Here is a 15,077-nt window from a genome sequence, read left to right on the forward strand (position 1 = left end):
AGAGAGATTGTGGCTGTGTGGTTAAGAATGAGTTGAATTTTGTATTTCAAACTTCAATTGAGCCATGCTATATTCTGGCATCCAGCTCAGGAATTCTGTTTACAGCTACACAAGATCGCCCACATCTCAAGCAAATAATAAAAGCCTATCTTAAAGATTGTCCAAATTTTGCATGCAAAAATTCTGTCCTAAAGATTGTACAAATTCTATGTGCAAAACCAAGACTAAAGTTCCTATTGCTTTGTTTTGTCTTATACATAAAAGCACACATGTCCACATGAGGGCACCAGCTGACATCTTATTCTCAGATCAATGTGTAATCTGGTTCTGTAACAAACATGTCAATCAATTGTCACTGCATCTTTGTGCTTAACAGAGCTAGAGAAAAGATTGTAATCTTAAACATTATGATTCCCAAATTTTGTTTTATTCTTTTTCAATTCTTAGGGCAAAAATGTTTTCGGTTTTCCCCACATTCTACATACAGCAGAAATCTTAAAATTAAAACAAACAAACAAACAAAAAAAAAAAAAAAGGAAAAAAACTTTTATTCACATAGAGATGGGTGAATGTTAAGGTATTTTTTGAAATAAAATTAAAATCCTTTTTTAACCTGGCTGCATGATGACATTAGTGAACTTATTAAAATTTGTAATGTTTATTATTTCTTAACCTTGAAAAGAGAACAAAAATCCAGAGTTTTTAGCCGCATTTTTATTAAATCCACAGAAATATGCAGACAACACCCATTCCATTTGTGGAAGTTATACAATCTTAAAAAAAAAAAAAAAAAAAAAGGCAAAGAGCAATTACTCTGGGTTAGACTGAGGATCTGAGGATTCAGGACCAATACTGCCCACTTCCTTTCCCAGTTGAACTCCAAGAACATTCACCAACGTAAACACAGAATGTGAACCATCAGGTTTCCTCTCCAGCTCCCAAAGTGCCAGGCAATCAGAACTGTACAGGCATGATACATTATTCAGCAGGCCAGCAGACTGCACGCTTTGAGGAGGATGTAATGATGTATTCATTAAATAGGGAAGGTTACACCAAGCAGACTGCAGGGTTGTTTGATAGAGATGACTACACACAACGTGAGGTAATGCAGAGGATGTTTTTCTTTGAAATCAACTGCATAGCATTTTAAAGGACAGAAAAGCTTGACAGGAATTTCCAAAACACTTTGGAAGGCATTCAAAAAAACTGTCTTAACCTGGTAGGATTGATCTCCCTAGACTCTGTGCAGTGAAACCCCCTGCATTTTTCTAAACAATCATTCAGAAGAGCTGAATTAAATTATCTTGCTTGACCCTGGTAAAACCTGTTTCACCATTGACTCTTGGGGTAGTCTGGGGAAATCAGGCTCGCTGGGCTAATCTTCGTCTTGTGAGTACTTTTCTGGTGACAGGGGAACAAAATACTGTTATTTGAAAATTAGAAATACCATGGTATAGATCTCTGGAATTGGAGAATATAGGAAAATATTTGCATCCCCAACAGGAAGTCAAAGCGTTGGAGAATTCAGAAAAGGTGTTGTGCTGAGGACTATCCTCAGTCCTTGCCTCAAAGCGGATGCTTAGACAGAAACATGTTTCATAGCATGAGAACAAACTTGCATGTTGGATTGGAGATAAAACAATTGTGAAGATGTTAATTTGCTGGATATGCTGATGGAGAAAGGTGACTTAAAGAATCCTTAGGTTAGTTTTACTAAGAAAAAATGGTAATCTGGAAGGACAATATCTTCCCTTTAGCACAGTAATTTAGTCTTGAAAAATTTACATATATTCTTGAGGTCCATAATCCTCAAGAGACATTTTGGGGAAGGAAGAAGAACTTACGATTTATGAGATTCCTCTCTGCATCACCTACAGACTGAGGAAGAAAAGTCTCCGTGCAAGAGTTTCATAGCCACTAAATATAAATTAGTTTCATGCCAGAACATCTGGAGGTGTATATGTATACAAGCATGTATTTTGAGATGTTGTTTTGGCACCAGACCTACTCTAAGCAATTATTTCCTTTCTTCAGATATTAACAAGAAAAGTACAAGAGATGATTAATGGAGGTTTGTTTGTTATAGCCCCCAGCAAGTATTTTTGGTATCTCTCTGAGTGATAATTGTGTATCAGGGGAAGGGAGGAGTGGAAAGAGAGTTGTTTGATTGTCTTACTGCATTGCCTTTTTTTTTTTTTTCCTTCTAAATTACTTTTAAGGGGAACTAATCAGTAGTCATTAAGTATTATAATAAAAGAAATTCTGGTTGATCCATAAAGTACTCGTTGAGCTATCTAGATCACCAAATTAGGTGAATATATATTCACCAATGAAAATCCTTATGTCTTGTGCCTTGATTGACTAGGGTAAGCTTTTTTATGAATGTTACAGCTGAAATCAATTAAAGATGAGAGCCTATGCAGTTGAGTTTGAAACCATTGCACTGCACATGTTCAGCATATGAAGAACATGCAGTGAAGTTTCTGTTAACAGTACCTCCAAGCTGAAGCAAAAGGATGGCCATGCACTGTTGTGTCACATTATTAGAGTGATTTCAGTTTAACAGAACAAACCCAGGGACCCAGGAAGATTTCTAAAATCGCTGGACAACTGATTTTAAAGTAGACTAGACATCAATTTAGTTCAACACAGCTGATAATATAGGAGGAAATAAATTTTTCATGTCCTGAGAGAAGATGAAAAAGCTAATCATGCATAACAGGCAACCTGAGATTTCAGCATGCACTTTGAGACAACAGAAACAATGCAGGAAATGTGGCTTTCTCACCCAGTAAAACCCTGAGACTGTTGGTGTCCTAAGCAATGCAGGAATATTGACAACTGAGAGAAATTATGATGCTGATGTGTGCCAGACACTGTTTGCTGCATATGAGTCACAAAGCCTTGTGAGCCAAAGTGACATTGACTTCTCAGGGGAGATTTTGAGGGCATTGCAGGAACTAGAAGAACTAAGATAAGGGTTAATAAGGCTGTAAACTGAAGTAGCAGCACAGAGTGGTGGCAAAACCTGCTACAGTACCTGAAATTTCTTTGACTAGCTTCTTATCTGAGGTCTGTCACAAAAACAAAGTGGGAGTCCTTTTGCCTAAATTTACCAGTCCAAGTGTTAGGCTAACTTGTGGCCTAGGCATCTTCCATAGCTAATGAAGAGACAGAGGCAGTTCAGGTCTTTCCCACCAGTTAATTCTCATACCATGCTGTCTAGAGACAGCTGTGGAGCTTCAGGAGGAAGCTTCACTCTGTGACTAGATTAGATATCTAACTTTTTCTGTCTCGTTGCCGCTTGCTATGCTCTGGACCGCATGGCCAACTAGAAATATGACCACTCAGGCTTCTGGGACCTCCTGGACCTGCTCAGCACTTTATCAATGACATTCTAAGAAAAATAATAAAAAAGCAATGAAGTAGATGAGTGATCCAGATGCTTTGTTATACATTTGTGAATACAAAATGCAGTCTTTGAACATACAACATGAGTCCTTATATGGAGAAATGATGACTTTTTAAAATAGATACAGCAATAACTAGAGAGGTCTTGTGTGGTCTTTCCCTCTGCAACACTCTCTTTAGATGCGTGGTGAGAACATGGATCTTTCTGCATCCCTAGAGTTTCTCTTCTTTTGCACTTCAAAATTACAAATGGAGTAAATTGTTGCAAATATTTCACAAACTGAATCCAAACATGTTAACACAACATTTGCATGATACAAGCCATAAAGTTTTCTGAAAGGTTTCCGCTTTTGCAGTGATATATTTGGAATAATACTATTCAATAGTATTAAAATTTTAAAAATAAGAAAAGCAAAACAAAAACAGACACACACAACAAACAAACAACCCCCTGCATATTAAAAGAATAATCCTTCCATGGCCAGAAGCACTAAAATGTTGTTGTTGGATTAACTCAGATGACTTAACAGATATCTCTACCATGGAGATAATGATATATTTGGTAAAAACAGTGCAGTTTGGTAAAGACATAGTGCACTTATGGCAATTTTTTTTCCAGCTCTCATGTAAACCTTGTCAGTATAAATTATACTTGAGCAGAATTATTATTATTATTATTTATTTTTAATTTGGGCAGATCTTCCAATTATTTTTCCACCACCACATTCCAGCCTCAGCATATTTCTGGTCTTCCCTTTCTTAACCTGGACTTCTACTGGACTCTTCAATTTTTATCTTTCAGCTTTCACTATATAGCCAAAACCAGGGAACTGTTACCTCTTTTCCTAGGCAGCAGCAGGACCTAGGCATTCGTGTTCCCAACTGTAGTTTGCTCAGAAGGTAAGACAGCAGTGATTCCTTCTTCAACAGCCTTTCATTGACTGGAGAGAACCATATGCTGCTGTACTGTTGCACAGCAACTTTATAGGGATCTAGGACTTGCAAATCTTTTTAGAGAACAAATGTCCCTCCATTATATTATGCAGTACTGATACAAATGGAAAGTGGTGATGAAAGTTATTAAGTATTGAGTAAAATACAGAAATGTATCTTTGCTTAAACAGGACACTCGGCGTAATACCACTACTGAAGTTCAGGTTTTCCTGACTGATCAGAATTTATAGCTAATCCTATGAGTAGTCCTGTCCCTTCCTCTAAGCCTATATACCTAAACACTGAGAAATAAAAATAGCTGGAAAGTTTGAAGCACACCATGTCTGCTTAATACATGAAGTTTGGTATCTATAGGCTTGAGTTTCACAGAGTTTTATGTGTTTTCTGTTGTGAGGACATCTACAGTTTCGTTGGAAGAATTTGTGCTTACAGATCTTGTCAAAATTCACAATGCTCTTGAAGTATTGCACATAGGTAGGTAGTGATAAGCACTTTTTTTGATAATGAGGGGATACAGTCCAATTAACTTGACTCTAATAATTTCTAACCTTGTATTAAAAGGCTATTGAAAGCATTTGCTACTGCAGTTTGTGCATGCATAGCATTTCTCATCCCGTAAGCACTTTCAGCTAGTGCTGCCAGCGTCACCATCAAATGTAGTAACTGCTGAAAGCCCTCTAGTCCCAGCCAAGAAATACTTTGCAAAGAAAGCATATCTGTTCACCATGCAGCTGTGTAGACATTGATGCCAACTCAAGAGAGAAGGTATGGGTGGGAACAAGTAGTGGGAAGGTGGGATTGTTTGTTTCAGCAGCAGTGTGGGGTTCATGCCAAAATAAACTATTTGTGGGACTACTGACTAAGGGTTGCCAATATAACAATGATATGTAAGTAGAAACTCACACTGATAAAGTCTTTTGTTAGTCATTCATAAATTTAAGAACAGAAATGTGAACCCAGATTTCAGATTTTTTTTTAATCGAATAACAGAATGAAATTGTTCTCTCAATGCTAAATCAAAAAAAATAGAAGTTTGAAATTTGTGCATAAAGAGCATGCTGATGTCAAACAAATGAAGGTGCGAGTTACTGAAATTGAGTGCATTTTATCTTCTGTTCATGCACATCATAAGCTGAGCTACAATAATAAGAGTCAGGGTACTGGAACCCCCAGACACAGGCTGTGATTGTGAGCACATCTAGGGGTGGTGCCTTTGAAGTAAAGTTGTCCTATATTTTGAGAATAAAGAAGTGTAAATTCTGTGATTTATTTATTTTTTTTTCAAATTAAAAACTCAAATGAGTCACTTTTCCAATTAAAAATCAAGTGACTTGTGTAGCTAAAGAAATTATATTTGAAGTTATGAAGAGAAACCTCTAGAATATCAAGTAACCTCCTACCATTAACCAAGGGCCTATGGATTACTCAACTAATCTGGCATAAAGCTCCCACTGTAAAAGTAAACTCTCCAAAGTAGAAATTGATATGGAATTTCCTTTGGGCTCACAACTCAGATCTCTGACCTGGGAAATGAATGTGATCTGTAACAAATCTAATATGGGCTCAAAAGCTACATGGCCTCCTTCAGTGACCCCAAGGTAATCATTCTTTTCTTCAGTGCTTCTGTTGCTACTATTCCTTTGGTAAAAGCGTCATGGGAAGTCTTCACAGGACTGAGGGAAAAGGCCGATTTTTCAGTCCGCTCATCCTGAACTCCTATCTCAGTGTCATATCTCTGGCGTCAGTCCAATTTAAAACTGGCCATGTCCAGTTTTATCCTCTTTATAACTAAAATCAAACAATACACACTTTCATCCACATGTAAATTATCATGGTTAGTGGCAGCCTGTAGCTAACAAGTCTATAGTAGATTTGAGATTTTGATTGGGCTCTTTCCCTTGGACTTGAACAGAGAGAGGATGAAGCTGTTTGTGATTTCTTTTTGGAAAAAAAAAAAAAAAGCATAAATAATAAATAAATTGTTGCTTAATACCATGCTTTTTCTCTCCAGCAAGAATAAGACTTCACATATTCAAAAATCTTCAATGCAGCAACATTGTTAGTTTTACAATACAGCTTATGTGGAAGAAGGGATAGAGTGCAAGTGAGGAATTGTGGTTTGGGCTTTTTTTCTACTGTCTTGTCCATTTTTGACTCTCTGGATACATGGTGATCCTGGTGTTGTAAACTCTCCTGGGATCTCAGAGATTTTGAAACCAAAGGTGACAGGATCAGAATTAACTTCAAGTAATTGCTGACCAGTCACAATATTGGTTTTGCCTCCTGTGTGCCTGTTTTAGCTTTTTACATCTGTAGAATCCCCTCTCTGTGATGCAGTGGAGGCAGAGAAAATATAAAGCTTAATTCATTTTGTATTTGATGCAAATTACAGCATCACTTCATCTATACAAGCAAACTACCAAGAATTTTCACCGTGACATTGCATGTTACTGAATAGAGGTCTGGCTTTATGCCTCTTCCAACTGTAGATCCTTCATCTCTTTATAGGAGGCTAGAGTAAAATAGAGAATAGGGCAACACTCAAAGAAAATTCATATTTGCAAATTCAGTAGATCCGCAAGATCTATATTTGAAAGGACTGTATGCAGCTCAGCCACACAGTGCCTGCACATGAGTGAGATACAGTAGCACTTTCAGAAAGTATGACCTGGGATGGAAAAGCAGAATATGTTTCTCATAGACTGCATCACCCCTGTTTCTACATCTTGGAACTTCTTCAGCGCTATCTTGACTGCTGTCAAAGATGTTTTATTGTTAAAATCAGACTACTGGGGCTTCAGACCCATTGCTACAGTTTACTAAATGTGGAGAAAAAGTATCTCACCTTTAACTTACAGAATTTATGTAAAGGAAAAAAATAATGTAAATTGTCAAGAAGAGATTTTACTTAATTCTGTAGGAAGCATATTCTGTTCAAATGTAGTGCATTTGAAGTATTTCCAAGCACGTGAGACTTTTCATAATGTTGCTGCCCTAAGAGGGTACTTCATATTTGCTACTTCAAATATGATAAAAATACATGAAATTATGCTCATAAGTATTCTGTTCAAAAACAGTCTGGATTTTGTACATTGTACACTGTACAATGGCACTGTACATTGCCATGCAGACTAAACCATGTTAGATCACCGTATGTTTAAAGCATAAAAATGTGTCAAGGTAGAAAGAGGACATGGCCTTCTTTCAGGGGGTCACAAGCAATACAGCCTTCTGCTAGCATCCACAGAGGGTATAATATGAAGATGTGTTGTAAAAAAAAACAAAAAAACAAAACAAAACAAAACAAAGAAACAAAGAAAAAGGGAAACAAACAAACAAACAAAAAAACAGCAATCAGTGAGACACATTTGGCCACAGAATTAAATGAAATGTATATATTTCTGCAGAGAAAACATAAGCATGACATCATTCTATTAATTTGGACAGAGAGTTGCGGAGATCTACCCACCACTAATATCTGCTGCAGAACTTTCCCAGTACTCACACACATCATCCATGAATCCCTTAGAAATTCACTTGCCTTCCCTGCAGGTGAAGATGACCATGGAGCATCCCAGCATCATTTCACTGAGCAGTCCTTGGTGTCCAGAAGCCCTCTGATGGGACAGAGAAATTTGCTGAGCATATGACAGGAAAATAGTAAACTTTTAAAATATGATGCAACACCTTTTGCAATTATGTCAAGTTCAGTGCCTTTGCTGGGCAAAATTTGTAGCTGGGTAATTCTCATACCACTTCCCTTTAACTATTGGCATGTATTGGCCATTCGATCACTATTACATTTAATCACAGGGAAAGAGCAGAATAGTTGCCGTAAACACTCTCAGGAAACAGGGATCAATGGCAGAATTGATTTAAACTGACCCTGACAATGAAATGATCTAATCACAAGTTGGAAGGGCAGGCACTCAGCTCTGCTCTCTGAGGACAGCGACAGGACCTGAGGGAATGACATGGAGCTGGGACAGGGGAGGGTCAGGCTGGGGGTTAGGGAAAAGTTCTGCACCCAGAGGGTGGTCGGGCACTGGGACAGGCTCCCCAGGGCAGCGGTCACGGCACTGAGCTGCTGGAGCTCAAGAAGCATTTGGACAACACTCTCAGACACATGGTCTGATTTTTGGGTGGTCCCGTGCAGAGTCAGGAGTTGGACTCAATGATCCTTGTTGGTGCCTTCCAACTCAGGATGTTCTGTGATTCTGTGATTCTGAGTCTCTGCAGCCAGGACCTGTTAAAATAATCATTTATTTTCCTTGTTGTTTTTGAAACATGGAAACTTTTTCAACCTTGAAACAGAATGAACTGCCAGCAGTGTAGTTGTTTTGAGTAAATATTCCCAGAATTTCAACACATCATGGATGGCAGTGACGTCTCTTTTAATGTTTGTTGTCCTAATTCCAATACACAATGCTGAGTGTAAAACACAAAACTGCAGGTTACTCTGCAACAGATTTTTTCAAATAAAACAAAAATCTTAGCAGCTCTGTTATCTTCCCCTTGTATTTTAATCTTGCTGTGTCATATCCAGAATTTCTAGCTCTACCAGTTTCTGCAGAGGCTACTTTTCCAAGAACAATTTTCTCAAGGGGTAAATTGGAGAAGAATAATTCCATTACATTTTTTTTTAAAGTTTCCATTAAAAATAGATAGATAGATAGATAGATAAGAAGTTCTTACTTTTCCATCTCTTCCAGGAAATGTTTAGGCTGAACTTTTTTATTTGGGGGGAGGGAGAGGGGTGGGGAGAAGTGTGGGGAAGCACTGAACCTCCGAAGCAAAAAGTGCTGTCTTCGTCAAGTCATTTCAAGATAAGTGGACAGTTAGAGCCATATTCATTACATTCCCCCATAAGCACTCTTGGAATTACCCACTGAAGATAGTAAATAAAGACTAATTTTCACAACAGCATTAGCCAAGCACTAGAACAGGTTGCCCAGAATGAAGATGGAGTCTACATCCTAGAAGGGATTCAAAATTTCATTGAGCAGGACACTGAGCAGACTGACCTGACACTGAAGGTTGTTCTGCTTTAAGCAGGTGCTCAGACTGGATGATGAGATGTGATGTAATGACATTAAGTTGCTTCAGGAAGAATTAGATTGGGTGTTAGGACAAATTGCTTTATGGAGAGACTGGTTAGGCATTGGAACAGGCTGCCAAGGGAGATGGTAAAGTCACCATCCTTGGAGGTGTTCAAGAAATGTGGGTGTGGCACTTAGGTATGTTTCAGCAGTGAATTTGGTGGTGTGAGGTTGTTGGCTGGACTTGATGACCTCAAAGGTCTCTTCCAACCTAAGTGATTCTATGATTCTATGACCAGAGGTCTTCTGCAATGTAGACTCTCCTATGCATCTATCATTTTCAGGACTAACACAGAAAGTGCTCATTTCTTCAATTCATACACTTCAGTTCTTCACTCAGAGGGTGATGGGACCCTGGCTGCCCAGAGAAGCTGTGGATGCCCCATCCCTGGAAGTGTTCAAGGCCAGGCTGGATGGGGCTTTGGGCAACCTGTGGGAGGTGGCAGGGTAGTTGGAACTGGGTGATCTTCAAGGTCTCTTCCAAGTTCTGTGATTTAGTTCTCCATGGATCCCTGTGCTCAGGACCACATATTTATTATTTCCTCAGACTTGCAGCCCATTGCTGAACCCTTGTTAATCAGTAAAGTAATATAGCTGGCTGTAGAGGAGAAAAAGACAGAGGTAGAGATTTTTTACAAATTAAATGTGTATTTTAAAAGTGGGACACTTTTCTTATGAAATTGGTAAGAAATTAATAATTTTGGTCACCAATAATAGAAGGTAGATTTTTTTTCACAAAAACTGTCTTTATAGCTGTCAAACATCATTGTCTTGAATGGGGTTAATACTGATCTATATATTCTTGAGATCAGAACCAGGTCATCGTTTCTTAATAGCCTGGAAGCCAAAATACTTCTTTGTGCTGGCTGATTTTACTGCAGTTTCACGTGGTAAGCAGTATTAAATATTTGCCATCAGCCCTGAGACAGGGAAAACAGCAAGTTCATGTTTTTCTTCTGCTGAGGCACGGTCTAGATTTTTGCTTTTTGTCCAGGTATTGGGCTTGGACCACAAAATGCTGATCCACAGCTGGAACTATCCCAACATTCAGGGCTCTTCCTACACAGATTTATTCTCAAGCCCATTAGGTTGCAAACAACAGAAAATGTCCTTATTTTTTTATCTTCCTCAAAAAATAGAGTAGGAGACCTGGTTCCACTATTTGACTGATTTTTGTGAGTTTCTTTCAGGCCTCTCAGGATTTATTTCTCACTGGCTGAATCTCTGGGGATGTAAGAAACAAAGACCAGCACGTTTTTTGCCTGTAGCGCTGAGCAGCACTGTGGCGTCTCTGGTTACCATATGTCCCAACATGCAATAGCATGGTGCCAGCTCATGCAACTACATGCACAATGCTACTGGCTGAACAAAAGTGTCACACAGGATTCCGCTACATCACTTTCTTGCCTGCAGGTCTCCACTTTTTCCTCTCATTCTTACTCAGTTTTATGCATGTTGAGTTAAGGTTTGTGTGACATAATCTGAAGGCAAAGGCCTGATTCACATAGTCTAACTGAGGGACTTAAGTGAGGAGCATATTTGCCCTAGGCTACCTTAATAGTCTGTTAAGAAAGAGAGACATTTTCAGCAGGGGATTTAGGGGTGAGCTGAATAACAGTTTGGAAAGATTTTCCCTTTTCTCTTTCAAGAGGGAGCTAACAATGAATACTTTCCTAATTAAGGTACCTAGCCAGCTGCCTAGGGTTAGGTGAGATGAAACCAGCCAAAGCATAAAAGCTAACAAGGCCAACCCTAGTCACAAACTAGTCCATGTAACAACCTTATTTTTGTTGTTTGGATTTGACCCTACCACCTCCCAACACCACAAGAGAAACTGTCTTGATAGTACAGAAAAGGTGAAGCATGAAGAAGCTACAAAGAAGGAATAAACTAAAATGGAAATGAGAATTGCAGCAATTGTGTTTTCCTGGATTCTGCAGGAATTCCTTTTTCCTCTCTTGGTTCACTATTTCCATATCACATACCTGGCTGTCATTTTGTCAATAGTGTCTGTCAGTCAGTACCGGGTGCATCTCACTGGCCTCCCACACTCCTGGGATCAGAGAGCTTCCAGTAGCTGTCAGCTTTATCAGGTGTTGCCTACATTTCTAGGGAGAAAAGACCTCAGTCTGTGGGAAAGCAAGACCTGCAGTGGTATGGGACTCTGCCTGTCTTTCTGAAGCTTTTGTGCACATGCATGTTTGCTGGACTTGATGCATTCCTTTTAACTGCTGAGCCTAAATTCAGGGGCACCATTAATCTCCTTAGATGTAGGAAAGCATCTTTTACCATACAAAATTTCAATGTTTTCTAGGAGATGTTTTGCTTCATCCCTAAAATGTTATTAAATTGCTGTCCTGATCTTATGTATCAGACTAGGTAGTAGAAGAGGGAGCAGGATCTAGCAGTACTGTTTAGTTTTCTGTTAGAGGTTTTCCATACAGGTTTCTTAGTTTGTCTCTGACCATCTATTTTTTGTCTACAATCATTCTAGTGTTAACCTTGCTATGATACCAGATTAATTTTATAAACATGCAACCAGAGGTGAGCCCGGTCCAGTCTAAACTGGTGTGTAAGTTTTTGTGTTTATCTTTGCCTCTGTGAGAGGCTTATTTTCAAAGAATCCAAACCTGGATCCAAATCCAAAGTCCTCAGATGGTCCCTGTCACTGCAGAAGGCTAAACCAAAACAGCCAAGCACATCTTTGAAGGCATTTAGATTCTGAATCTTGATCCAAATGACTTGAATTCTTTCCCTTCTCTCATCTCTTTAATCTAGATTAAAGATAAGATCTTGTGAGCACGGGAAAAAAAAGAAAAGAGAATATCAACAGTTGATATTAATTGCCTTCTATCAATCCCTGAAGAGTTCTCAAAATATTTAGACAGTCTAATGCGAGTAACAACATTAATAAACTAAATGTGAGAAAGAAAAAATGCTGCTAATTACAGCAGTTTAAACATCACATCTGATATATAACAGAGACATCTAAATATAACAAATAAAAAAAGATAAAACAGAAAGCATAGTAATGAAAAAAAAAAGAAAATCAAAGCATTGTCCTCAGTGCCATAAGGGTCACATCAGTGAAATAACTCTAATGTCTTTCCAGAAAGAAAACATCATTAAAGGCCTGGAAGAATTGAGTTCTGAATTAATTCTCCATCAACATTCAGAGCACTTCCCCCTCCTTTCCATCCCAACATTTTCCTAAGGCCTTTTTCTTGACCCATAAAAAAACATGTAATTTTCATAAAAACAAACAAACAAACAAACAAAACACTTCTAACCACTAACTGAAGATTAAAACTATATAGGAAATAGATTGGAATAGTCAAATCTTAAGCCAAGAGAAGAGTCAAGGTCTAAAAGAGTCTCTATACATATTAATGTATGAGATGTGTTCATTTTATTATTACCTATATATACTGTGTTTGCTAGTCAATTACATTTATTATTGTTTTCAGTAGCAGGCAGATTTGTTTGATTTACGGGAAAAATAATTGTTAATTCTTAATGGCAGATCTGCAAAATAGTAGTAGAGCACAAATTCTTACCAAAAAGATTGCAGTCAGTGCAATTTGCAAGGTTTACAGTGGATTAGCTTAATCCAACTTCTGGAAAGTAAAGTGGCTCATGGTATTTTTTTTTACTGGGCATGAGTGGGCAGATGTCCTAAAATCACTCTTATTGCCAGCATACAAGGCATCAAGGCAGGTGACTATTCAGCATCCTCTGCCCAGCGCTCCCCTCTGTCTCCTGCTGGAGATTCCTAACCTTCTTCCTCGCTGCTTTACATTTGCTGTTTTTCTTCTCTTTCATCAGTCATTTCAAACAGAGTGAAATAATGGAGTTCAACAGACTTCACTCAATAATAGTAAGTACATTTTTCCTGAGTTTTTGCTTGCCTTTTCTTATAAGTTACATTTCATTACGGCCCTACAATATTTTCATTAAGATGAAACACTGGGGACATTTCTACAGAGATGAAGGATATGTCACAATTTTAAAACTGTTTCTCATGTGGTTCTTCAGTGACATATATATATATTTTATTTTTTTAATTTTGCTGTAAAAGAAAAGCACAACAAAAGAAATTGGCCCGGGGAAATGCCACTGAGATACTGTTAAGAAGTCTGACTTAAAGCCAAGTAGCATATGCAGAGTGAATGCTCAGTCCACCCATTGTGCTTACAGCCACAGGGGGCTGAGAATAATACCCTATGTGATTTTAACAGAAGTGTGGTAAAAATATTACGGTCTAGCTGTCTCAGTTGCTGAAATCAGAAACCTTTATTTTTTTTTAATTAAATGTATATGTTATTTTAGCATCGTCTTTTATTTCTATTTTAACAGTGCATAATTATGCATTTACAGAAGAGCTGTAAAGAGAATGCAACCCGCCTCATAAGCATACAGCAGCATTAACAGCTTTAACTGTGTACTGCTCTTATCCCAACAGAGGTGATGAACCACAGATAAGGAGTCAGCAGTTGCAGAGGTTATGGCCACAGTGCATTTACTAGCTGCTTCTTTGCCCATAAAGAACCTTATAAAGAAGTGCTTGAGTCTTACATAGTTTTGAGCAGTTTGAGGACTGTTTTAAGTTGTACGAAGTACAGTCCAGAACTAGAAATGTGCAAAGAAGGATCACCTTCATTCGTTTTTAACTCCCCTGTGCCCCAAACAGCATGATTTACCAAAGAATCTGATCCATATTGACCAGCGTTCCTTTCAGTTAATAATTTAGGGTCATGTGATAGTTTGGAAAGCGTAGATGTGCAAGGCAAAGAGGGAACAGCATGCTGTGCTCTCCAGCGTCCCAGGAAATGCACTTTAGGAGGCAGAGACCTGGTGAAACCACTGCCTCCTCAGATCACCAAAATGGCCAGAGCAGGAGGTGGCTCCTGAGACAATAAGAAGAGTCCTGTCTTCTTCTGGTGAAGCCTCTTGCTTAGGGCTTGGAACAAGTCCACAACAGCCTTAAGGAAAGGAAACTCGCTTAGCTAGAATACTAACTACAACCTTCAAAACAAAATTCTTCATTATTTTGTCACAGAAAGCCTGTAGATTTATGAGGTTTTGGGAATACAATAAATTAATCACACTAGTACTTCTCTGTTTGTGTGAAGATGTGCAAGACAAGTAATAAAGTGTTGGTGTTATTTTCTTACTCCAAGCCATTTGATCTTGTTCACTTGGATCTAGTTTCCTTCTTTAAAATGAGCTATGTTTGAATACATATAAAAAGCTATCAGAGCTTGTAGAATTTGATTGGGATTTCAGGAGTCACCATCAGAAGTCTTATCAAAAACCATTCAAACCCAAGTTTGATCTTCACTGCATTTATTCTTTAGCTGAAACAGCCTTGTATAAATTTGACAAAGACTACATGGCACAATATACAGCATTACAAAGAACTAGCTAGAAAAAAGGTGGATTAATAAAGCTAATAAACACTGACTGTCCAGCAAAATAAATGGAAATAACAAATGGTTTCATTTTATCTCTTAAAATAATGAGCAATTGAATAGAAGCTTTCCGTTTAAGAAGACTCAGATGTTTTTTATTAAGACTGCTAAAAAGCTTAACAAACTGTTTCAGAATTTGCCA

At 38.2% G+C, this 15,077-nt stretch overlaps 1 long non-coding RNA gene across 1 annotated transcript in view; it reads right to left on the bottom strand.

Moving 5' to 3' along the window:
- Positions 1-713: 713 nt before the first annotated feature.
- The window catches only part of LOC110354079 (uncharacterized), an 80,531-nt gene continuing 66,167 nt past the window's right edge, over positions 714-15,077 (bottom strand). Inside the window, exon 3 of the long non-coding RNA XR_002405535.4 lies at positions 714-7,982. This is a non-coding gene — a long non-coding RNA (uncharacterized lncRNA). The remainder of the gene's footprint in view (positions 7,983-15,077) is intronic.

Source organism: Anas platyrhynchos, chromosome Z (genome assembly GCF_047663525.1).
Source record: "Anas platyrhynchos isolate ZD024472 breed Pekin duck chromosome Z, IASCAAS_PekinDuck_T2T, whole genome shotgun sequence".
NCBI lineage: Eukaryota > Metazoa > Chordata > Aves > Anseriformes > Anatidae > Anas > Anas platyrhynchos.